Source organism: Chionomys nivalis, chromosome 20 (assembly GCF_950005125.1).
Source record: "Chionomys nivalis chromosome 20, mChiNiv1.1, whole genome shotgun sequence".
Taxonomy (NCBI): Eukaryota; Metazoa; Chordata; class Mammalia; order Rodentia; family Cricetidae; genus Chionomys; species Chionomys nivalis.
The window spans coordinates 43,216,680-43,235,429 of record NC_080105.1 but is presented as its reverse complement, the minus strand read 5'-3'; the positions used below and the strand labels follow the sequence as shown (position 1 = coordinate 43,235,429).

The following is an 18,750-nucleotide window of genomic DNA, read 5'->3' as shown; positions in this document are numbered from 1 at the left end:
TGTTACAAACACGGTTTCTCCTGGAATCATCTTGGGAACAGTATTGCTCACTTAGCATGCCAAGTTCTCTGTGTGTCTTACTAATTTTTGCTACGTTTCCTCAGCAACTCTCTCACTTCTAGTTCCTTCAGAATGTCCAAAACCCACTCTAAATTCCCAGCATCACACAAACTAGTGACACATTCATACTATCTCCAAAGTTTCCTGCCAGTTTCATTAATTCGGTGTTATGATTTTCTTTCCCACAAAAAAACTGCTCCGTTAGCCAACCTCATATCCCATTTTGTGCCTTAAACAAGAACTTCAGATGTCATCCTTTAGCAGAAGAAGTGGGTTGCTTCTGTGGTCCAGGATTATTCAAAGGGATCTAGACTTGAGTGCCAATTGTATCCATCCAGATGTCTTCATCCCATACCTGATGAAGGCACTGATCTTGCAAGAGAATGAAACTTCAGCCATTTCTGCAACTCAGTTACACTGATCATTCAATGCTGGGAAGGATCTTCAGTATTTTCTATTCCCTGGACAGAGGTACTCATTCAAAATCTGCAACAGAGGATTTCCTGTGTTCAAAACAAGCCTTTATCTGGTGATGAATTACCCCAAACATCCCTACCCACTTTTGTATTCTTATGCAAATTGTCCCCAGAAAATCCAAAATCTTTATAATTACTGCCCTTTCAAAGTCCCCTAATATCTCAGGTACTGCTTTTACCAAGTCTTTGCACCAGTATAAGATTTTGGCTTATTATCAGTTATGGGTGCTTTTATTTTCATATTTATTTTTTTATATATACGTGTATATACCTGATTATATGTGCACCACCATGTGAAGATCCCTGAGAGGCCAAAGATAATGTTGTATCATCTGGAATTAGAGTTACAGAGATTGTAAGCCAGGTGATGTGGATACTGGGAGCTAAATTAGGTCCTCTGCAAGAGCAGCAAGTGCTCTTAATTGTTGTGCTCTCTCTCCAACTCCAACCAGTGACCATCTAAACAAGTCACTCTCCTATTAGAAACCATCTATGCCTTTCAACAATGACTGGGCCTTACTGTAGCTTTGTGTCCTCATATAATTCTTGGTATTAATAGTTCAGGAGCAGACTCTGGGGTGCATCTAGCTGCAGAAAGTTTATTGAAAGGTATCTTCAGGGCTTACACTAGTAGATTCCTCCTGTGAGCAGATCCAGACCCAGAACTTCTCAGCAGAGTTGCACTAACTTTAAACAGGGAGCTAAAACTTTTATAAACCTGAATTGACCAGCCATTGGTTGTGGGCCACTCCTGGAAATGATTTTTGAATTTGACAGTTCTGTTTAGCTAAACCAGGAGGTTTCAACCCACTCCACAGGAGCCAGCTGTCAGATATTTACACTATTATTCACAACAATAGAAAAATTCCAGTTATGAAGTAACAATGAAAATAATTTTTATGAATGGGGTCGCCATCACATGAGGAACTGTATTTAAAAATTGCAGTATTGGGAAGGTTGAGAACCACTGCTCTAGAGGAAAGTCTTGGAAAGAAACCCAGCTGAGACTTGCCCCTACCAAACTCTCTGCATCTGGGGAAAATCACTGCTCCTGTTCTGAAGATGGGAATGGTACCATAGCATCCAGTACATTTGACTTATCCTGATGATAGGCAGAACTATGGCCCTTGGAAGAGATTCACACACTGAACATCACAAGCTATTATTACGTTACTCCACATGGCAGACAACTGTAAACATGATTAAGGAGCATGGACAGGGGCAATTGTTCTGGATTATCTGTCTGAGCCAAATTTCATCATGTGCATTCTTAAATGTTTTCTTTCTTCATGTGCACTGGTGTCAAGAAGAGATAGGACTATAGAAGTCTGATCAGAGAGATGGAAGACAGCTACCCTGGAAAACAGTAAAAGAGGCCACAAGCCTAAGATGTGAGCACACTCGAAGAACTTGTTTTCCTACTTCAAAGATCTGGATTAAATGTAGTTCTTCCTTCTTCAAATTAAGCAAAAAAAAAAAGAAAGAAAGAAAGAAAAAAGAAAGAAAGAAAGAAAATTCCAGGTATACCCTCCATTTTTGGGTTTTAGTTCCAGATATAGCCAAGTTCACAACCAAGACATCGTGAGTTCAGAAACAGGATCATGCGCATGACTCTCCTAATTACTCTTCATGGTGTCTGGAGAAACCTTTGTTTTTTTTCCTGAATGCCAATCCAATGACCAGAAACTCACCATGTCATTCTCAAGATCCAAGCCAGAGAGATCCTTGATTTCCGTGGAATCACACTGTTGAGTTGATCTCTACACCTTCCGAGCTGCCATGCCCAGTTGTCCCTCCACTGGCCTCTATGAGCCCTAGAATTCCATGACAGTGATAAGATGTGCTACATGGGTGTTTCAAAGACTGCTGAACATGTCAGCAAAACTATGACACCTGCTTTGGTTAGCAAGAAACTATTGTAGAAGAGAAGATTGAAAAACTGATGATTAAGATGGATGGTTCTGAAAATAAATCTAAATTTGGCACAGGTGCCATCCTGGGTGGGTCCCTGGCTGTCTGCAAAGCTGGTACTGCAGAAAAGGGGGTACCCCTTTACTGTCACATCACTGACTTGACTGGCAACTCTGAAGTCATCCTGCTGATCCCAGCTTTCAATGTGATCAACGGTGGTTTGCATGCTGTCAACAAGTTGGCCATGCAGGAGGAGTTCATGTCCTCCCTGTGAGGATTTCCAGTTTCTGGGAAGCCATGGGCATTGAGGCAGAGGTTTATCACAACCTAAAGAATGTCATGAAGGAAAAATACCACCAATGTGGGTGATGAGAGTGGGTTTGTGCCTAACATTCTAGAGAACAAAGAAGCTCTGGGACTGCTGAAGAACACAATTGGGAAGGCTGGTTACTCTGATCAGTCACTGGCATGGACCTGGCTGCCTCTGAGTTCTTCAGGTCTGGCAAGTAGGACCTGGACTTCGAGTCTCCTGATGACTGTAGCAGGTAGGTCCATCACACCCAACCAGCTGGCTGACCTGTATAAGTCCTTCATCTAGGAGTGTCCACGGGTGTCTATTGAGGACCCCTTTGACCAGGATGACTGGGAAGCCTGGAAGAAGTTCACAGTTAGTTCAGGCAACTCTGTGGTTGGGGATGATCTCAGAGTAACCAACTCAAAGAGGACTGATTGCCAAGGCTGTCAGTGAGAAGTCCCGCAGCTGCCTCCCACTTAAAGTGAACCAGATTAGCTCTGTGGCTCCCTCTTTGCAGGTGTGTAAGCTGGCCCCATTCAATGGTTGGGGTGTCATGGTGTCCCATCACTCTGGGGAGACTGAGAATACTGTCATTGCTGAACTGGAGGTGGAGTTCTGCACTGGATAGATCAAAAGTGGTACCCCTTGCTGATCTGAGCACCTGGCCAAGTACAATCACATCATTAGAATCAAGGAAGAGCTGGGCAGCACGGCCAAGCTTGTCAGCAGGTCCTTTAGGAACCCCCTGGCCAAGTAAAGTGTGGGTGGAGATCCCTGGAGCCAGCAGCTGCTTTTACACAGGTATGAATTAACAATTTTTTCAGGTATAGCAGGGTATCTCACTCTCTGCCCCACTGGCACTTGGGGACAGACTTGTCTGTTGTGACAACCTATTCTGCACATTGCAGAATTGCTGTCTGCTTTCCATTATCTTCCCAAGATATATCACTAGCATCCCTCCATTTCTCCCCAACCACAGTGGTCAGCTTGGCTGAACTGAAAGATGCCTCTGGGTCTGTCTGTGAGAGCTTCTCTAGAGATAACTGACAGGTAAAACAATAGAAGTGAAAGACCACGTTGAATGTGGGCGGCACCATATGGTGGATTGGGACCCTGGATGGAATACGAGTGGACGATGAGGAGTCCAGGCAGTAAATGTTCCATTCTACTCTTCTAGAAAACCCCAATTAACAAGTATAATCAATAAAAATGTCTTCAGGTATTGGAAAATATTCCCCAGAGGAGACAGTTGGAACTATTTGAATATGTCCAGTATTGGAACAAAGACAGAATTGCAGATCAAAGGACTAGTAGGTGCCTTAGACATTATTCAGCGCTGCAGTCTAACTTTAAAACATAGGATGCACATCACAAGGAAGTAATGTTCCTTGTCCACATCCCACTACTTGGTGGCATGTTCCATGGTTATATACCAGCCTGCCATCTCCCTGGACTTCTGGAATAGAAACTGCTTCTAATTAGCGTACTGGGCTCCATTCACATATGCAGACAAATCAAATAAAGCACAGGAAGTTGACCCAGTTTTCTTCTCCTTTCAAGTATTTAAAGTTTCCTTCTTCAGAACTTTTGTGACTAAATTGCTGCTAATGGTGGTTGTCAGGGAAGCGTTTCTGCTAATTAGCATTCAGGACTTGACAGAGATATACAGAAGCAAAGAGGTGGTTCCCATAACATCCACCTCCCTCCATTCCTTGAAGTGAAAAGCCTGTTACGCATTGTGCTCTGAGGCACAGGGGCTCAGCAGTCCCTCCTTTCCGGACAATAGGTCATTCCTAAAACTGCCTCTGAGAGTCCTTCATCAATAAGCCCATCAGTTGCCTGGGGTTGGTTTGTTTTGTTAATTTGCAGTTCTATTTTTCACTGCACAGAAAAGTAAGATCAATAGCAACCAAAGGGATTTCTAGGCAGCTCCGCGCTCAGCTCTTCCTTGAATCTGAAAGCATAACGATGTCAGCAGAATTAATTAAATTGCCATCACCGTGTCTCTCTCATCCATCACTCACTCATACACTCCCGTGTTAACACACACTGAAATCAGCAGACTACACATTTACATCTGCACCCACCTACGCGTGAAGGAAAATATGCCAATTTTTTTCATTTGTGTCTGTGAGTTTCGATCACCTGAAAGCATATTTAAAGCATACAGCAACCGTGAGACAACTCGGCTTTCACAAAATGCCAAACATGGAACAACTTGAGGAGTCTTTGTCAGCCCCCTGAAAACATGGCTCTATTAAATGGTGAATCAATACCTAATCAAACTTTGATCTATAAAGTCAAGGGGAGTGGAATACTATATCCCAATTAATTTGTGTGGTATGGCCAAGCTGAAACCAGGAAAGGGTTGAAACCCTGAGGAAGGAACAGCACTACCCAATAATAAGATAAAGTGGCATTTGACCCAGAAAATCCATTAGTTTGACTGGTCAGCAGGGTAGGAAGGCATGAGGCAGTACAGGCATGGCCAGCACAGTAGTCATGGACGAGTATAGCTATGGTCAGCAGATGAATACAGGTATGGTTAGCAGGGCAGGGAGGCATGTGGGGGTGTAGGTATGGCCCTCAGAGCAGGGGTGACTGGAGGTTGTGTAGTATGGACTATAGGGTAGGGAGACATGGGGGAGTGTGCATGTGGCCAGCACCAGAGGGACACATTGAGAGTGCAAATTTGAAGTTTCTGGCATCCAGCTGAATCTTTATCAGAATTTCCTTGATCCTTACTCTGTTTTCATGACTAGAAAGCACACCCATAAACTGAGATTCTGCCTGATTCATAATGGGGCTGGCAAACTCAGATTGCTGCCACCACCATCACAATTCCTGACTTCGATGCGTTGTCATCTTAAAACTCCCTTACATAGTGATCCAGTCAGGAGTCCACCACTCTTCTTGGGTATCAAAAACGTGCATAGTGGAGACTGGGTGTTCCTTTACTTCCCCTGACAACAAAAAATCGATCTTTGAGCTTGACCCCAAGTCCCACTTCTCAGCCTGTGGCTCACAGGTTTACAGCCACTGAATGGAATCCCACGTGACCTTATGGAATAGAGCATCCTCCTTTTATGAGACCTAACTTCTGCCTTGAACTTCAGGCAGACAACGCATATTCCCTTTGCAAAGAATAACTAATATAAGACTCCCAAACCATTATTTGCTTTCTGCGTCTATGAGGCAAAGTAGTGCTAGTTAATATATGTTGGTCATTAGCAATGTGGCTGTAATTACGGTAAATACCTCCCAATTTCTTGTCCTTTGACATCCAGAACAATTTCATAGCATAGGTATTACCATTATTCTCATTTAAAATATGAGAAGCTTAGGCCATATTTGCCCAAGGGCAAGCAAATTATCTCTAGTCCCTCATTTCATTGGCCATCATCAGTAGGAGTAATGGAAACAGAGCTGGGTCTACCCACACACAGGAAGCACGAAAGAGCCACAGACATTAAACAGCCCACATTTCCCACAATTTAGGAAACAAAATCCAAATAGCTGTGGTGTTTCTTCTATGGCCAGGGAGCTAGGAAGCTGTGTGCAGGTCCTCCTGTCTGGCTGCAATCACTTCCGGTGCCTGATCTTTCTACCTTCCCATCCTATCAATCTGCAATTGATAGGGATCCATCCCTTCCTTCTCTTCCTGCTCCCATGTTCTCAGCATCAATGCAGTAACTGCCTTCAGTGATGGAGAGGATTTAGAATCGCCTGATGGGTGGGATAAAGGAAATAAAGGCTGAATTTAGGACCTGAAAACTGCCCTCAATAAACAGGATAAGATTTTTTTTTCTAAAGGCACACTAAAAAATAGACTGTCTTTACAAAATGCTGTTCTTCTTCACCCCCCAGGAACCTCAGAGATTTCCAGGACACAAAGTCTGACAACTCAAATTGGGGACAGTCTCATATAAGCCTAGCAACCCCGACAGGTCCCCAGATTCTCCTTCAATGTGCGGACCCAGGATTAGTACGGGAAAGCTTTCTCCATGCTTTGCCCTTTGCTGTCTTTTGTGCTTGGGCAACTGAGCTTTCATCTTTAGCAAATTGAGGCGAGACCCACACGCTCCCTAGGCGGGAACAATAGCAGCCAGAGGACAAATGTCGAGGCTGCCTACCATGTGACGAGCCTCGCGGTTCACTTTTCTTCATTTTGGAAGAAAAACCATTTTTAAAAGCACCCAAGCTGCTGTCAGGGAGCCTGGCAGGATGATAGATAACGGGAGTCATCTTAATGGGGGTGCTCTCAGCAAACGCTTTCTTTTAAACAAGTAAATGTGAGAAGTGAGAACTTTGGAGAGGTCCCTGAGCTTACCCTAGGGGCGGCGGCGGGGGAGGGGGGCAGTCAATTCATTTCTTCAGCAATATGGGGCTGGTTTTGGTCCACATGAACCTCCCTTGTTGCTGGAAAGTCTCGCTCATAAACATATCAGAACTCATCTGGTCCCTTCCCTCATCTTGCTGAGGAAATGCTTTCTGCACCTTCCCTCAGGTCGCTCTTGGCTTTGGCTTCATTCTTAGCCGGACCCGTTTCCCATCCTTTTTTTATGGCGGGCTCCAGGTGTTGCTGTCTGTTTGAACACATGTCTGGTAACCAGAGAGTGGCCGGGCTTAAATAAGAACCAAGACTGCTCTCGTTTATCTCCTCGCGGACAGTGCAATTTGTCAAACTCAAAAATGCCCATCGGTGTAAAGGATTTAGGGAAAGCAGAGGATTGAGTGAGTAACAAGAGACTGAGGTGTCAGATGAGCCTTTGAAGCAAACTGCTTAGATCAATCAACTGCAAGACATACCGGCGCCCTCCTCCACCCTGAGCAGAACAGCACAGACTCCTCTCCCGCAATTCCACAAAGGAGGCAGGCCGGTGCATCACATCCAGAGAAAAGCAGACACAATGTCGTTCAAGTTTTCGAAGGAAAGTTTCGGTTTATGGCAAAACTGAATGCTCTGTGGTCTCAGATCATGACTCCAAAGATAAAAAAATATTCCCGACTCTGCCCTGAACGTCCGACCTGTTGGCATTTGGATCTAAACTCCAAAGGTGTGTCAATCAGTTTCATGTTACTGTAATATGGTATCTGAAATCATCAGTTAATAAGAGATAGGGTTCATCTTGTTTCTCGGGTTCAGAGGTTTATGTCCAGGACAGCTGACTCCTCTGCTGCTCAGAGCCTTGGGTAGCACAGACACGTGTCATAAGAAGCACCAGGCAGAGGTCAGTGGACCTCGTGGTATCTGAAAGTAGAGACAGCTAGGAGCATTGGCTTGAAGATCACCTTCAGGATACAATTTTATGCTCTACCTTCTCACTAAGCCCAATATCTTAAAGGTTGGTGTCATCTCCCTATGGCTCAGCAGTCTATGGAAGAAGCATTTAATGAATGGGCCTCTGGGAGACACTAAGCCAAACTACAGCAGTCAAGTCGCCATCAAGATACCAACAAACATTTTCCCATGGAATACAACTTGCTTGTCTCCTGGGCACTGTACTCTCCCTGATGTCTAAGTGACTCAGTTAAATGTTGTTTTCCGAAGTTCATACTCCTCAAAACATTGAAGCCTGTGGGGGACAATGGGACTAAATTCCCATCAAACTTGCACTTTTTATTGTGGACTGACAGCTAAACTACATTGCCAAGACTCCCTTGCAATTAAAACCCTAAGAGAGAACTTATCCAAAATGGGAATGGATGGAAAGGATTTGTGCCAGTCCAAAACTAGCGGTAAAACCTCACACAGGTTTCCTTGTCTGTCATGTGCATGATCTTCAGCACTATTCAAAGGAAAACACAGAGGAGAGCAAACTTCAGGACTCCAGGGAATTATTGACATACTAGAAACCAGAAACTGGCTCAAAAATATGTTTTTGGGAAACAGGGCTCCTCAACCAATGTGTACTGTATTCTGACTTTAGCTGAACCATAAACATTTACTAAATTATCCATTGATGTTTGGGAATTTCTCACCACAGCACTAGGGCTGCCCAAGTGAACACAAGTCGGCAGGAACAGTGCCCATGCCTGTGTCTGCCCTGTGATTAGCTTGAAGAAGGCTGTGCTGGATTCCATGAGAATGGCCCCCATAGGCTCATATATTTTAATACCTGGTCTCCAATTGTTAGAACTATTTGGGAAGGATTAGAGGGTATGCCCTTATTGAAGGAGATGTGTCACTAGAGGTGAGGCAAACTATGTGGTTTCAGAAGACTTTATTCCCAATCTCTCTCTTTCTCTCCTTCTCCCTCCTCTCCCTCTTCCCTCATCCTCCCTCTCTCCCTCCCTCCCCCCTCTCTGCTTCATGGTTCTGTCTCAAGCTCTGAGCAACTGCTCCAGAGCCATCCCTGTCCACCTGCTGCCATGCTGTCCTCTATGATAGTCATAGACTTTAACCCTCTGAAACTATAAGCACCAAATCAGCTCTTTCTTCTATAGACTTACTATAGTCATGATATGTTTTTACAGCAATATAAAAATAACTAAGACAAAAGCCAAAACTAAGTTGCTTTTATATCTCAGCCTATGACAGAGAGTATGTCATACCATTATTTAGCAGAGGGTAAAGGATTATGGAGGAAAGGAAATAACTATGAAACCTAGATAATGCACAGATATATGTGAAATGGCAAAATTAGATTAGCTAACTAGATATAAAATGTACATTGAAATAATATTATGGGATAATTGTTAGTACTGGGGAATTCTACAAACTTTTCATGAAAGGATCTCAAAGGATAAGGTGATTTTTCACAGTTGAACAGTAGAAAGGACATTGAAAGAAAAGATAATTGTGAGATAAGTGAAGCCATCTTTGGAAGCAAGGCATGGTGGGCATGTCTCTTATACTAGAAGTTGAGAAGTGGAGGAAGGAAGATCAAGAGTTCAAGGCCAGCTTGACTACTCAGTGATGCCAGTGCCAGCCTGAACAAGTATCATCTCTAGTTGTGTGACTGTTCTAAGAATCCTAATAGAGGAATCTGTGGCATCAGATGTCTGCAATCCCAGGATGTAGAAGGCTAAGGCAGAGGATTGCAAATTCAAAAAGCTGGCCCACTTGGAAAGACCTTAACTCCAAGAAAAAAAAGAAAAGAAAAACCAATCTAAAAATAAAAAAATGGAAGCCTGAAGAACAACTGAAAGTGATCAAAAGAAGCAGCATGATCTTTCCCAACATTTTGGGAAACTGGCTCAGTTATTAATTTAAAGAGTTGAGAGGAGGGGCATTGATACTAGATATCATTTAAGAAAACATTGCAATAATGAATGGTGAGAGGGACTTACCTCAATAATTTGAATGGCTTCTCTAATACATAAGATAGGGAAAAAAATCACTTAGTGTAGCATAAAATTGTCACGAGGTGCTAGGAACATACAACAAATACCACCATGCAAAGTAGATAAGGCTTACTTATATTTGGGGACATTTCTAAATCAAATCACAACTATATATTTCAAGGTATCAAAGAAGATTCCAACGTATAGGCACTATACATTGTAACTCCAAGGAACTTTTGCTTTCCTCTTATAAAAATTGTTGCCCGTGGGTAAGAGCTCACAGTGACCGGGAAGGGAATTACACAAAACCAGGTTACCAACCATAGCACCAAGAAAGCCAGGAATTGAACAACCCAATGGAAGAATTCATCTACTTAGGATATTAGAATCATTTAAAGCACTTCCCAGCTTTCAACCTTCCCAAAACTTCCCACATGGCAGTTTTGGGACCTAATACATATGAATAATCTGAAATACTAGTCAACTAGGCCCACTTCCATTCTCATCTTGAGCATGAGCTAATAGCTGATTCCAGAGGCAATACGAGAATTCACATTTTTATCATCCCTACCCCTTTATATGATCTTCAAATGTTCTGAAGTTTCAGAACGACTACCCTGAAAATAATGTTTGAGTTTTTCAGCATGGTGCTTATAAACTCCTTCATAAGCCTTCTCTGACTGTGCTGCTTTTATCCTCATTCTTCCCACTAGTCCTAAATACTAACACATAAAATTAATGAACACAAGCAGAGAGAGCTTTTTTCCATCCTCACAACCCAATGCCCATTGGTCCCCTTGCCAGACAGCCTCCTCTTTGACAGTTCCACAAACCCCTCTTCATCTTAATGAATAGATACTTTTATGATTCTGAAAACACATTTGAAAATCAGCACCCAAGGCTTTGACTAGAGCTTGGCTGTGAGCTTATTATGTTTCATGTCTGAAATGTTAAATGAAATGTGATTTAGTAACCATAGAGTTGGGTCTGGGTATTCCATGGTCATACAGTCTCAACTGGGGTAGCTCTTCCATTTCTGAAAAACCCTTGCCCCCTGGAAGAGTAGATGATTTTAGTCACATATGAAAGGTTTTCATTAAATGTTTGAATGAATGATTAGATCAGAAAAATTATCTTGATATCCTCTTTCATTTTGGCTCATTCAGACAGTTCTCATGCCCATCCAAATTATGGCCAATTCAGTTAAATTATCAAACTGTTTAAATGTTTTGAACATTAAACAATGAGTTGATTGAATAAAATTTTGATTCCAAACTGGATTTTGCTTCGGAGAACAAGGCTGGTACAGAATACAAGGCCAGACTCCCATCCTCTGCCAAACAGCTACTACAAGTACAGGGCAGACCTTGTAGATAAACCTAAATAGGCCTATATTATTTACACAGGTGAAATGTGGCCCATCATGCCCACAATCAAGGCAAGTGAATGCTACTATAAGGGGAAAAGATGTATGCATCTGTCTCTATGGTTACTCAGCAAAGTTAACCACAAAATATGAAGAGACCAAAAGCTAAGGAGTCCTGTCTTTTCTTGATGGATGCTATTGGAGATAGATTTCTCATAGTACACAGGGTCCAGTTGGCATCACAATATCATCAACATTATTGAGAAGTTAAGAATCATGCTGTGATGGGTTGAGTGGGTTAACCCCTGTTGGAGAAGGGAGCCGCTTCTTGGTTTCCAGCCACCCAGCTAGCTTAGACACAAAATAATCACACAGAAACTGTATTAGTTAAATCACTGCTTAGCTTCCTATTGGATAACACTTATATCTTAATTTAACTTATTTCCATTAATTTGTGTATTGCCACATGGCAATGGCTTATTGGCTAATGTTTCCAGCGTCTGTTTCTGGTTCCAGTTCCATGGCTTCTCCTCATTCCTTCCATCAGAATAACACTCCCAAACCAAAAATTTAGTGTTTTGATATTTTAGTGCTCTCCCACCTGTGGTCCTTGTCTGAGTTTCTTTCTTCCTTTAACTTAACTGGATTATTCTCTTCTTCCTATAGCAAAAATGAATATCAATCACCACTCCAGTCATCTGTCATATAACTCCTAGCACTCCACCATTTTATCTAGCTGTCTCTTTGTTCCTTACTTGTTTCAAAATATAAGGAGTCCCATGAAAAAAGGATGTGTTATAGTGATATTTTATTTATGTTTTATAAATAAAGCTTGCCTGAAGAATAGAAGGTAAAATTAAGCCACTAAAGGCCAGACAGTAGTGTCACATCCTATAATCCCAGGATTTGGGAGACAGAAGCAGATGGATCTCTGTGAGTTCAAGGCCACCCTAGGCTACACAAGATCAATACAGAAACAGATCCAGGTGGTGGTGGCTCACACCTTTAATTCCAGCACTAGAGAGGAATATAAGGTGGGATGAGACAAGAACTCATCCTCCTTCAGTCTGAGGACTTCTTAGAAGTAAAAGCTCTCTAGTGGCTTGGCTACTTTGCTTTTCTGATCTTTAGGTTGAACCCCAATATCTGTCTCTGGGATTTATTATTCATGCTACAATGTGTTTGTTATTAACTGCTCTGTTCACAGTGGTAAATCCAAGGGGTTGGTGTATAGAAAGTATTCTGAGTTGATTGCTTGAATGAGCAACCAGGACAGCCATCTCCAGAAGGATTTAGATTTTTGGAAATGTGTCTTTTTAACCATCCAGGCCAAACAACCACCAGTGAACAAAACAAAAGATTCCCTGTTGACCTTTTCTTGGCCGTTGTACCTGCCAAATATCTTTGAATTACAGTTTATTGCCATGCAATAGACACAACAGCACAACCAGAGACTCCAGGTGCATCCTCCATCTGCTATGCCACTTTCTAAGACAAAGTTCATAAACCAGACAAGTGGTATCTGCCAGAGGACAACACTCCTACAGATCCTTCATTTTCTTTGCCCCTTTCCTGTTCCAGATTGGGCCATATTCACAGTAGAGTGGCTCCAGGGGCTTGGAACGTTGGCTCCAGTCACTAAGATGGCTGCAATGCCCAAAGAGGTAGACGTATGTACAAACAAAGAATGAAATAAAAACATGTGTGCTTTAAGTTCTTAGTACTTTGCCCACTAGTGTTTACTATCATCCAAGTTTGATAATACAAAGTAAAATATTAATGCACTCACTTAAAACTAATGTCCATAATGATAATGGATGCTTCTGCAGCCAAGTTTGTGCCTGGAGAACAGAATGTTATCAACATAATTCCTTAAGCTTTGTTTTATGATTATTAGTGGTAGATGGCATTAAATCTTAACTACCCAGCTCCAAGAGAGCAAGGGAAAGCACCAACCCCCAACAAGAGTTTCCTTAAGGATAAATACACACTGCAATCTTGTGATGGAAAACCCACTAAAAGAACTAAAAGAGATAAGCCTGCTTCCTTTTGTCATTAAACACACACACACACACACACACACACACACACTCATACACACACAGGGTGGGAGTGACTGCTAAGGAAATATAAAACATACTAAACAATAACAAATTCTAGTCTTCTTAATGGCTAGAGATCAACATGCTAAGGGGAATTTACAACAAAAAGAAAAAAATGGAATGGTTACAGGGAGCTTTGTGATTTTAATCTCTAGTGAACAAATGGGCTTCCTAAAAATGAGAGCAGAAAAGAGTTCCAGCAACCCCCGTCCCCAAAAGAGAATGGAGGATGCATATGGTGTTGCTCTAGAACAACTTCACAGTTGTCTAGAGCCCTCCTGGGGTCAGCAGGACCTTGGCTGTTTGCATGGCCTCCAGAATTACTGCAGGACTAAGGAATATTTTTATGAAATTTCTCCACTGTTACCATAGATCTGTGAGTCAGAAATTGATCCTCAATCTGCCACCATAGGCTGCCAAGTGATTCTGTCAATGCTGAGATGGGGAGAACGCTGCTCTGAGCCTTGGTGGAGCAGGTTAGGAGTCTTATGTTCCCTGGGGTATAACTCCTAGTATAGCATTACTCCTTCAAATGGAAGACGAGCAACAAATATCCAAAAAGCACTGGGGAGCTGACACCTGCCATACATTTTTCCTGTGTGATCATCTTACTGGTTATCTTAGCCAAGACAGCAGAAACCTTGCTTTGTTTCATGTGCACAGCATTATGGACCCAGCTGTATCTTCCAAATTCAGATGTTATCCCAGCCTCCAAGAGCTCAGCATAAAATAGTATTTAGAGATAGGGCTGTAAAGAGATAATAAAGCTAAAAATAAGCCATTATGAGGGGTCTTAATCCAATATGGATGGTGTTCTTAAAAGATTAGAACCCAAAAAGAGACACCAGGGATTTGCAGACTCAGAGAAATGAGAACACAGTGAAAATACAGTGATAAAGTGGCCATCTGGAAGCCAAAACGAGAAGGCTCCAAAGGCTTGACCACTCAGGCACCTTGACCTGAGACTCCAATATATTAAAGTATCAAAGAAACACGTTTCTGTTAGTCATGCTAGCCAGCTGTGGTGCTCTGCTGTCTAGCTTGGTTTCCCTCATCCCTTTCCATCTCCATCATCACCTTCTATGCTTTTACAAGTTTCTGTGGGTGCTTGTGTGTAAGTAATCTGAGATAGCAACAGCTCCTACTCAGCACTCTCTTCTAAGACTATCTCTTGTCCACCTTTGATTCTCCAACTCCCAGTGCCCTCACTCAGCACGATCATATCACTTCCACAACAAAGAATCGTTTGCACTGTTGAGTAGACTGCATTATCTACTCAAGAATCCTAATTCACATAATAACGTTATCTATGCTGGTTGAACTTATGGAGTATGAAAGCCTTCACTGAAATCTTTGTCTATGTTGAACAGGGTTTAAAAGACCAGATGGAAATACAATTGACCTTTCTGTCTTTGCTTTGGCACATACCAGTCATGTGACACTGAACATATTTCTGACTTCTATTTGGTTGTTTTCTCACAAAGTGTGGACAAAACAGTAAATTCTCATAGGCAGATACAGTGACAATTAAGAGAACATTTCAAACAGTTTAGTATTGTTAATTACCACTGGCAGCTGGCATTTACCAAGCATTAGTTATTAATGAACAAATACCTCTCAGAAGAAAATAATTCATCTAAGACCCAAGTGTCCTGGGTGGATTTGTGGATTTTTATTTGTTGTTGTCAACTCGGCACAAGCTAGAATTATCTGGGGAAAGGAACCTCAACTGAGAAAATTTATCCAACAGATCACCTGTAGGAAAGTCTATATGCATTTTGTTGATTAATGTGGGAGGGCCAACTGGGACTTTCCCAGAAAAAAGATACCCAGTCCCCTGGAATTGAAATTATAGACAGTTTTGAGTCACAAGATGGGTGTTGGAAGTCAAACCCTGATCCTCTGGAAGAGCAGCCAGTGCTATTAACCTCTGATTCATCTCTTCAGCCCCTAGGATGTTGTATTCCAAAGTCCAAGTTTTCATTTTTTTGGAATGATGAAATTTGCTATAAGCCAATAGAAGTAATTAAAGTAGCATACTAGAAAAAAACATCTAGCTAAGGGTATGTTGTATACACCTGTATTTTTCACTATTTTAATTCTGTAGTTGCACAATACATGTTACTTCTTTGGGTTTCAGTTTCCTTATGTATAAATGGCTTGCTGAACTTTTTCATCTAAAGAGACCACTTAAAAGTATACTTTTCCTAATTTCTTAAGATCCAGTTAGATCCAAAGGCACTAATTGTTATAGATAAAAAGGAAGCTAAGAATAGTATGGTGTTTATATGAACCAGAGAAAAGGTAAGAGACGTAAATCAACTGGGAGTAGACATAAGATTTTACTGGAGTAGTTGAAGCTTAGTGATCTACTTGCATAACCTAGCCTATAGTTACTACCTATCTAAGCAGGTCAAAACCATAGAACCAAGTGACACCACTTATATAAAGAGACAAGTCTGTTGGAGGAAGCTCATTTGTTGGTTCCCAGATACCCGGCTAGCTTAGACCCAAAATAATCACACAAACTATATTAATTAAATCACTGCTTGGCCCATTAGCTCTAGCTTCTTATTGGCTAACTATTACATATTAATTTAACCCATTTCTTTTAATCTGTGTTTCGCCATGTGGGTGTGGATTACTGGCTAAAGTTCTGGTATCTGTCTCTGGCAGGGCTACATGGCGTTTCTCTAACTCTGCCCTTCTTTCTCCCAGCATTCAGTCCAGTCCTCCCCATCTACCTATGCTCCACCCCACCCTGCCCTGCTCTGCTATAGGCTCAAAGCAATTCTTTATTCATTAACGGTAATCACAGCATACAGAGGGAAATCCCACATCAGAAATCACTGTAATTCACCAGATTGCAGAAAGGAGAATCTGGATCAAACTACATCAGGCATGCCTCTGTTCCTTGATATCAAAAGATGTGTTTATTCTACATATATTTAGGTGGTCATCACCTTCATATCCTCAGGCTCATACGGTCATAAAAGTATTGCTCATAATGACTGCTGTCTTTGTACTTTTTTCTAGTAAGTAAAATTAGCATTCTCTCATGACCTATAAATTCTAACATAATTGCTAATAAATTCCCTGGAGCTTTCTTTGTTTGATGAGTCCTTCAATATATTTTATCAGAGTTTAGAGTATTAAAATATCATAACTTATACTCTTAAGCATAATAATTCCCTTAAGGATTGACCAAAAGTGTAATTACTTTTTAATTAAGTCAAGAAAAATCATAGATGAACACTAATCAATTTATTGTTTAGATGACGAATCCTAAAGAAAAGTCCTCTCCCACTTCTTTCTGCCCCCCTTCTTTCTCTTCCTCCTCCTCCTCCCCTCCTCTCTCTCCTCCGCTTTTTCTTCTTTACTTCCACCTCTTCTTCCTCCTCCTTCTATTTCATTTCTCATAAGTAGAAATGAACCACTCATAATGAATTCAAATTTTGTGTAAAAAATCAAACAACTGAAATCATAGACAAAAGTTGTAATTTACATAAATCATTTTAAAGGTCATATATGTGTTAATTATCATTAGCTAGGATCATCCAGAAAGAATAAAATTTTACACTTTGTTGGCATTCTGAAAAAAAAAAACACTGTGGGAAACCCTACAAAAAAACAAAACTAAATCTACCATAGGATTCAGTCATACCACTTCTTGGCTTATGTCTAAAGTACTGGACACCTTATCCCACAGAGAGTTGCTCAGCCTTCTTCACTACTGCTCTATTCAGAATAGCTAGAAAATAGAAACCACTTAAATGTTTAACTGATGAAGAGATAATGAAAATGTGGCACATATACACTATGGAATACTACTCAGCTATAAAGAAATTTTAGACAAATGGAAAGACCTAGAAAAGACTATTCTAAGTGACTAGGTAGCCTAGGCCCAGAAAAACAAAATCCTCTTTCTCATCTGTGAGGCACACATTTGGTTGTGATAGACAAAAGCAACTATGATGGCTCATAACCATGACCAATCATTACCTCCTTTGTCTAGACTTGCTATGGGAACTTTTTCAGTCAATGGCCTTTGGGATGCTAGCCCACTTTGGGCATGGTCTCATGTACTATATATGCAGATGTAGGGGCATGCGTGAACTCGTTGACTGCTGAATTTAGTTCCACTTCCCAGCACAAAGGACTGAAGACCACTACCAATTCTGTTTACCTCCTTATAAATAAAGGTTTATTATACTCCATTCTGGGCTAGTGTGGAAATATTTCTTATTGCAACATAGATTGCCTCTGTTTATAATTACTGCCTCAGAAAATTTATCGAGTGCCTGATCACACTGCAATAGTGTCTTAGCTTCAGAGGAACAACTCCCTACTTACTGAAGCTATGGGCTTTTCTAAAAGTGCGTAGAACCAGTGAAAAGATTCAGACAAACTCACCCTAACACCATATATGGGGGCACATGCCTATAATCCTAGCACTTTAGAGGCAGAAGACATCGAATGCAAGGCTAACCTGGGCTAGATGTTAAAAAAAAAAAAAAAAAAAAAAACTAACACTGAGAATACAACTCAGTGGTACAGTACTTAATTAGCATGTGCATAGCCCTGTGCTCCTTCTCCCACCCATGCACATGCACACACAAACACACACACACACACACACACACATTTATCCCTTAGGAATCAAGCTAATACTTAACACAGGTAACGAACACAGTACCTCTTCCAGTGGCAGGACACAGCCAGCTTCACATGAGCCACTCATGATGAAGTTTTACAGCATTAAGTCCCTCATCAAGAATTATAGCTGATTCTGAAAACCACTCCACTCTGATAATGCAAAACTTTCATAGATACCATAGCTGAATTTGAAAGATGTGTCAATGATCTCAGGTTTACACAAGGTTGCTGAGGGTGGCCAAGCAGAAAAAGTCTATTAAATGAATTGAACATAACAAAGTGGTTGATCTGAAAAGCTTTCTGAATCCCTTATAGGCAACACTGTCCATGTTACATTAACTCCTTTCTAAAATAGCCACTTCATGTTACAAAGTCACAGCCTTTCTCAAGTTATTTGAATCTATTTCTTGGTCTAGTCCCATATTTTGTACTTTTTATCAAGTTAACTTCTCCATCATCTCATATCCCCTCTGACCAAAGTCACTCAGAATAATTCTAATAAATCTATGAAATGCTGAATGTAAGTCAAGCTTTGGAATTGTGGGTATAGAATGTGAGCCATGTGCTGGAGAACTCAAAAGGAGATATGAGTTATTG

The 18,750-nt window shown here is 41.3% G+C and overlaps 1 pseudogene; it reads left to right on the top strand.

Annotated features, from left to right (window-relative positions):
- Positions 1-2,239: 2,239 nt before the first annotated feature.
- LOC130863058 (alpha-enolase-like) lies at positions 2,240-3,499 on the top strand (annotated as a pseudogene).
- The last annotated feature ends 15,251 nt before the right edge of the window (positions 3,500-18,750 follow it).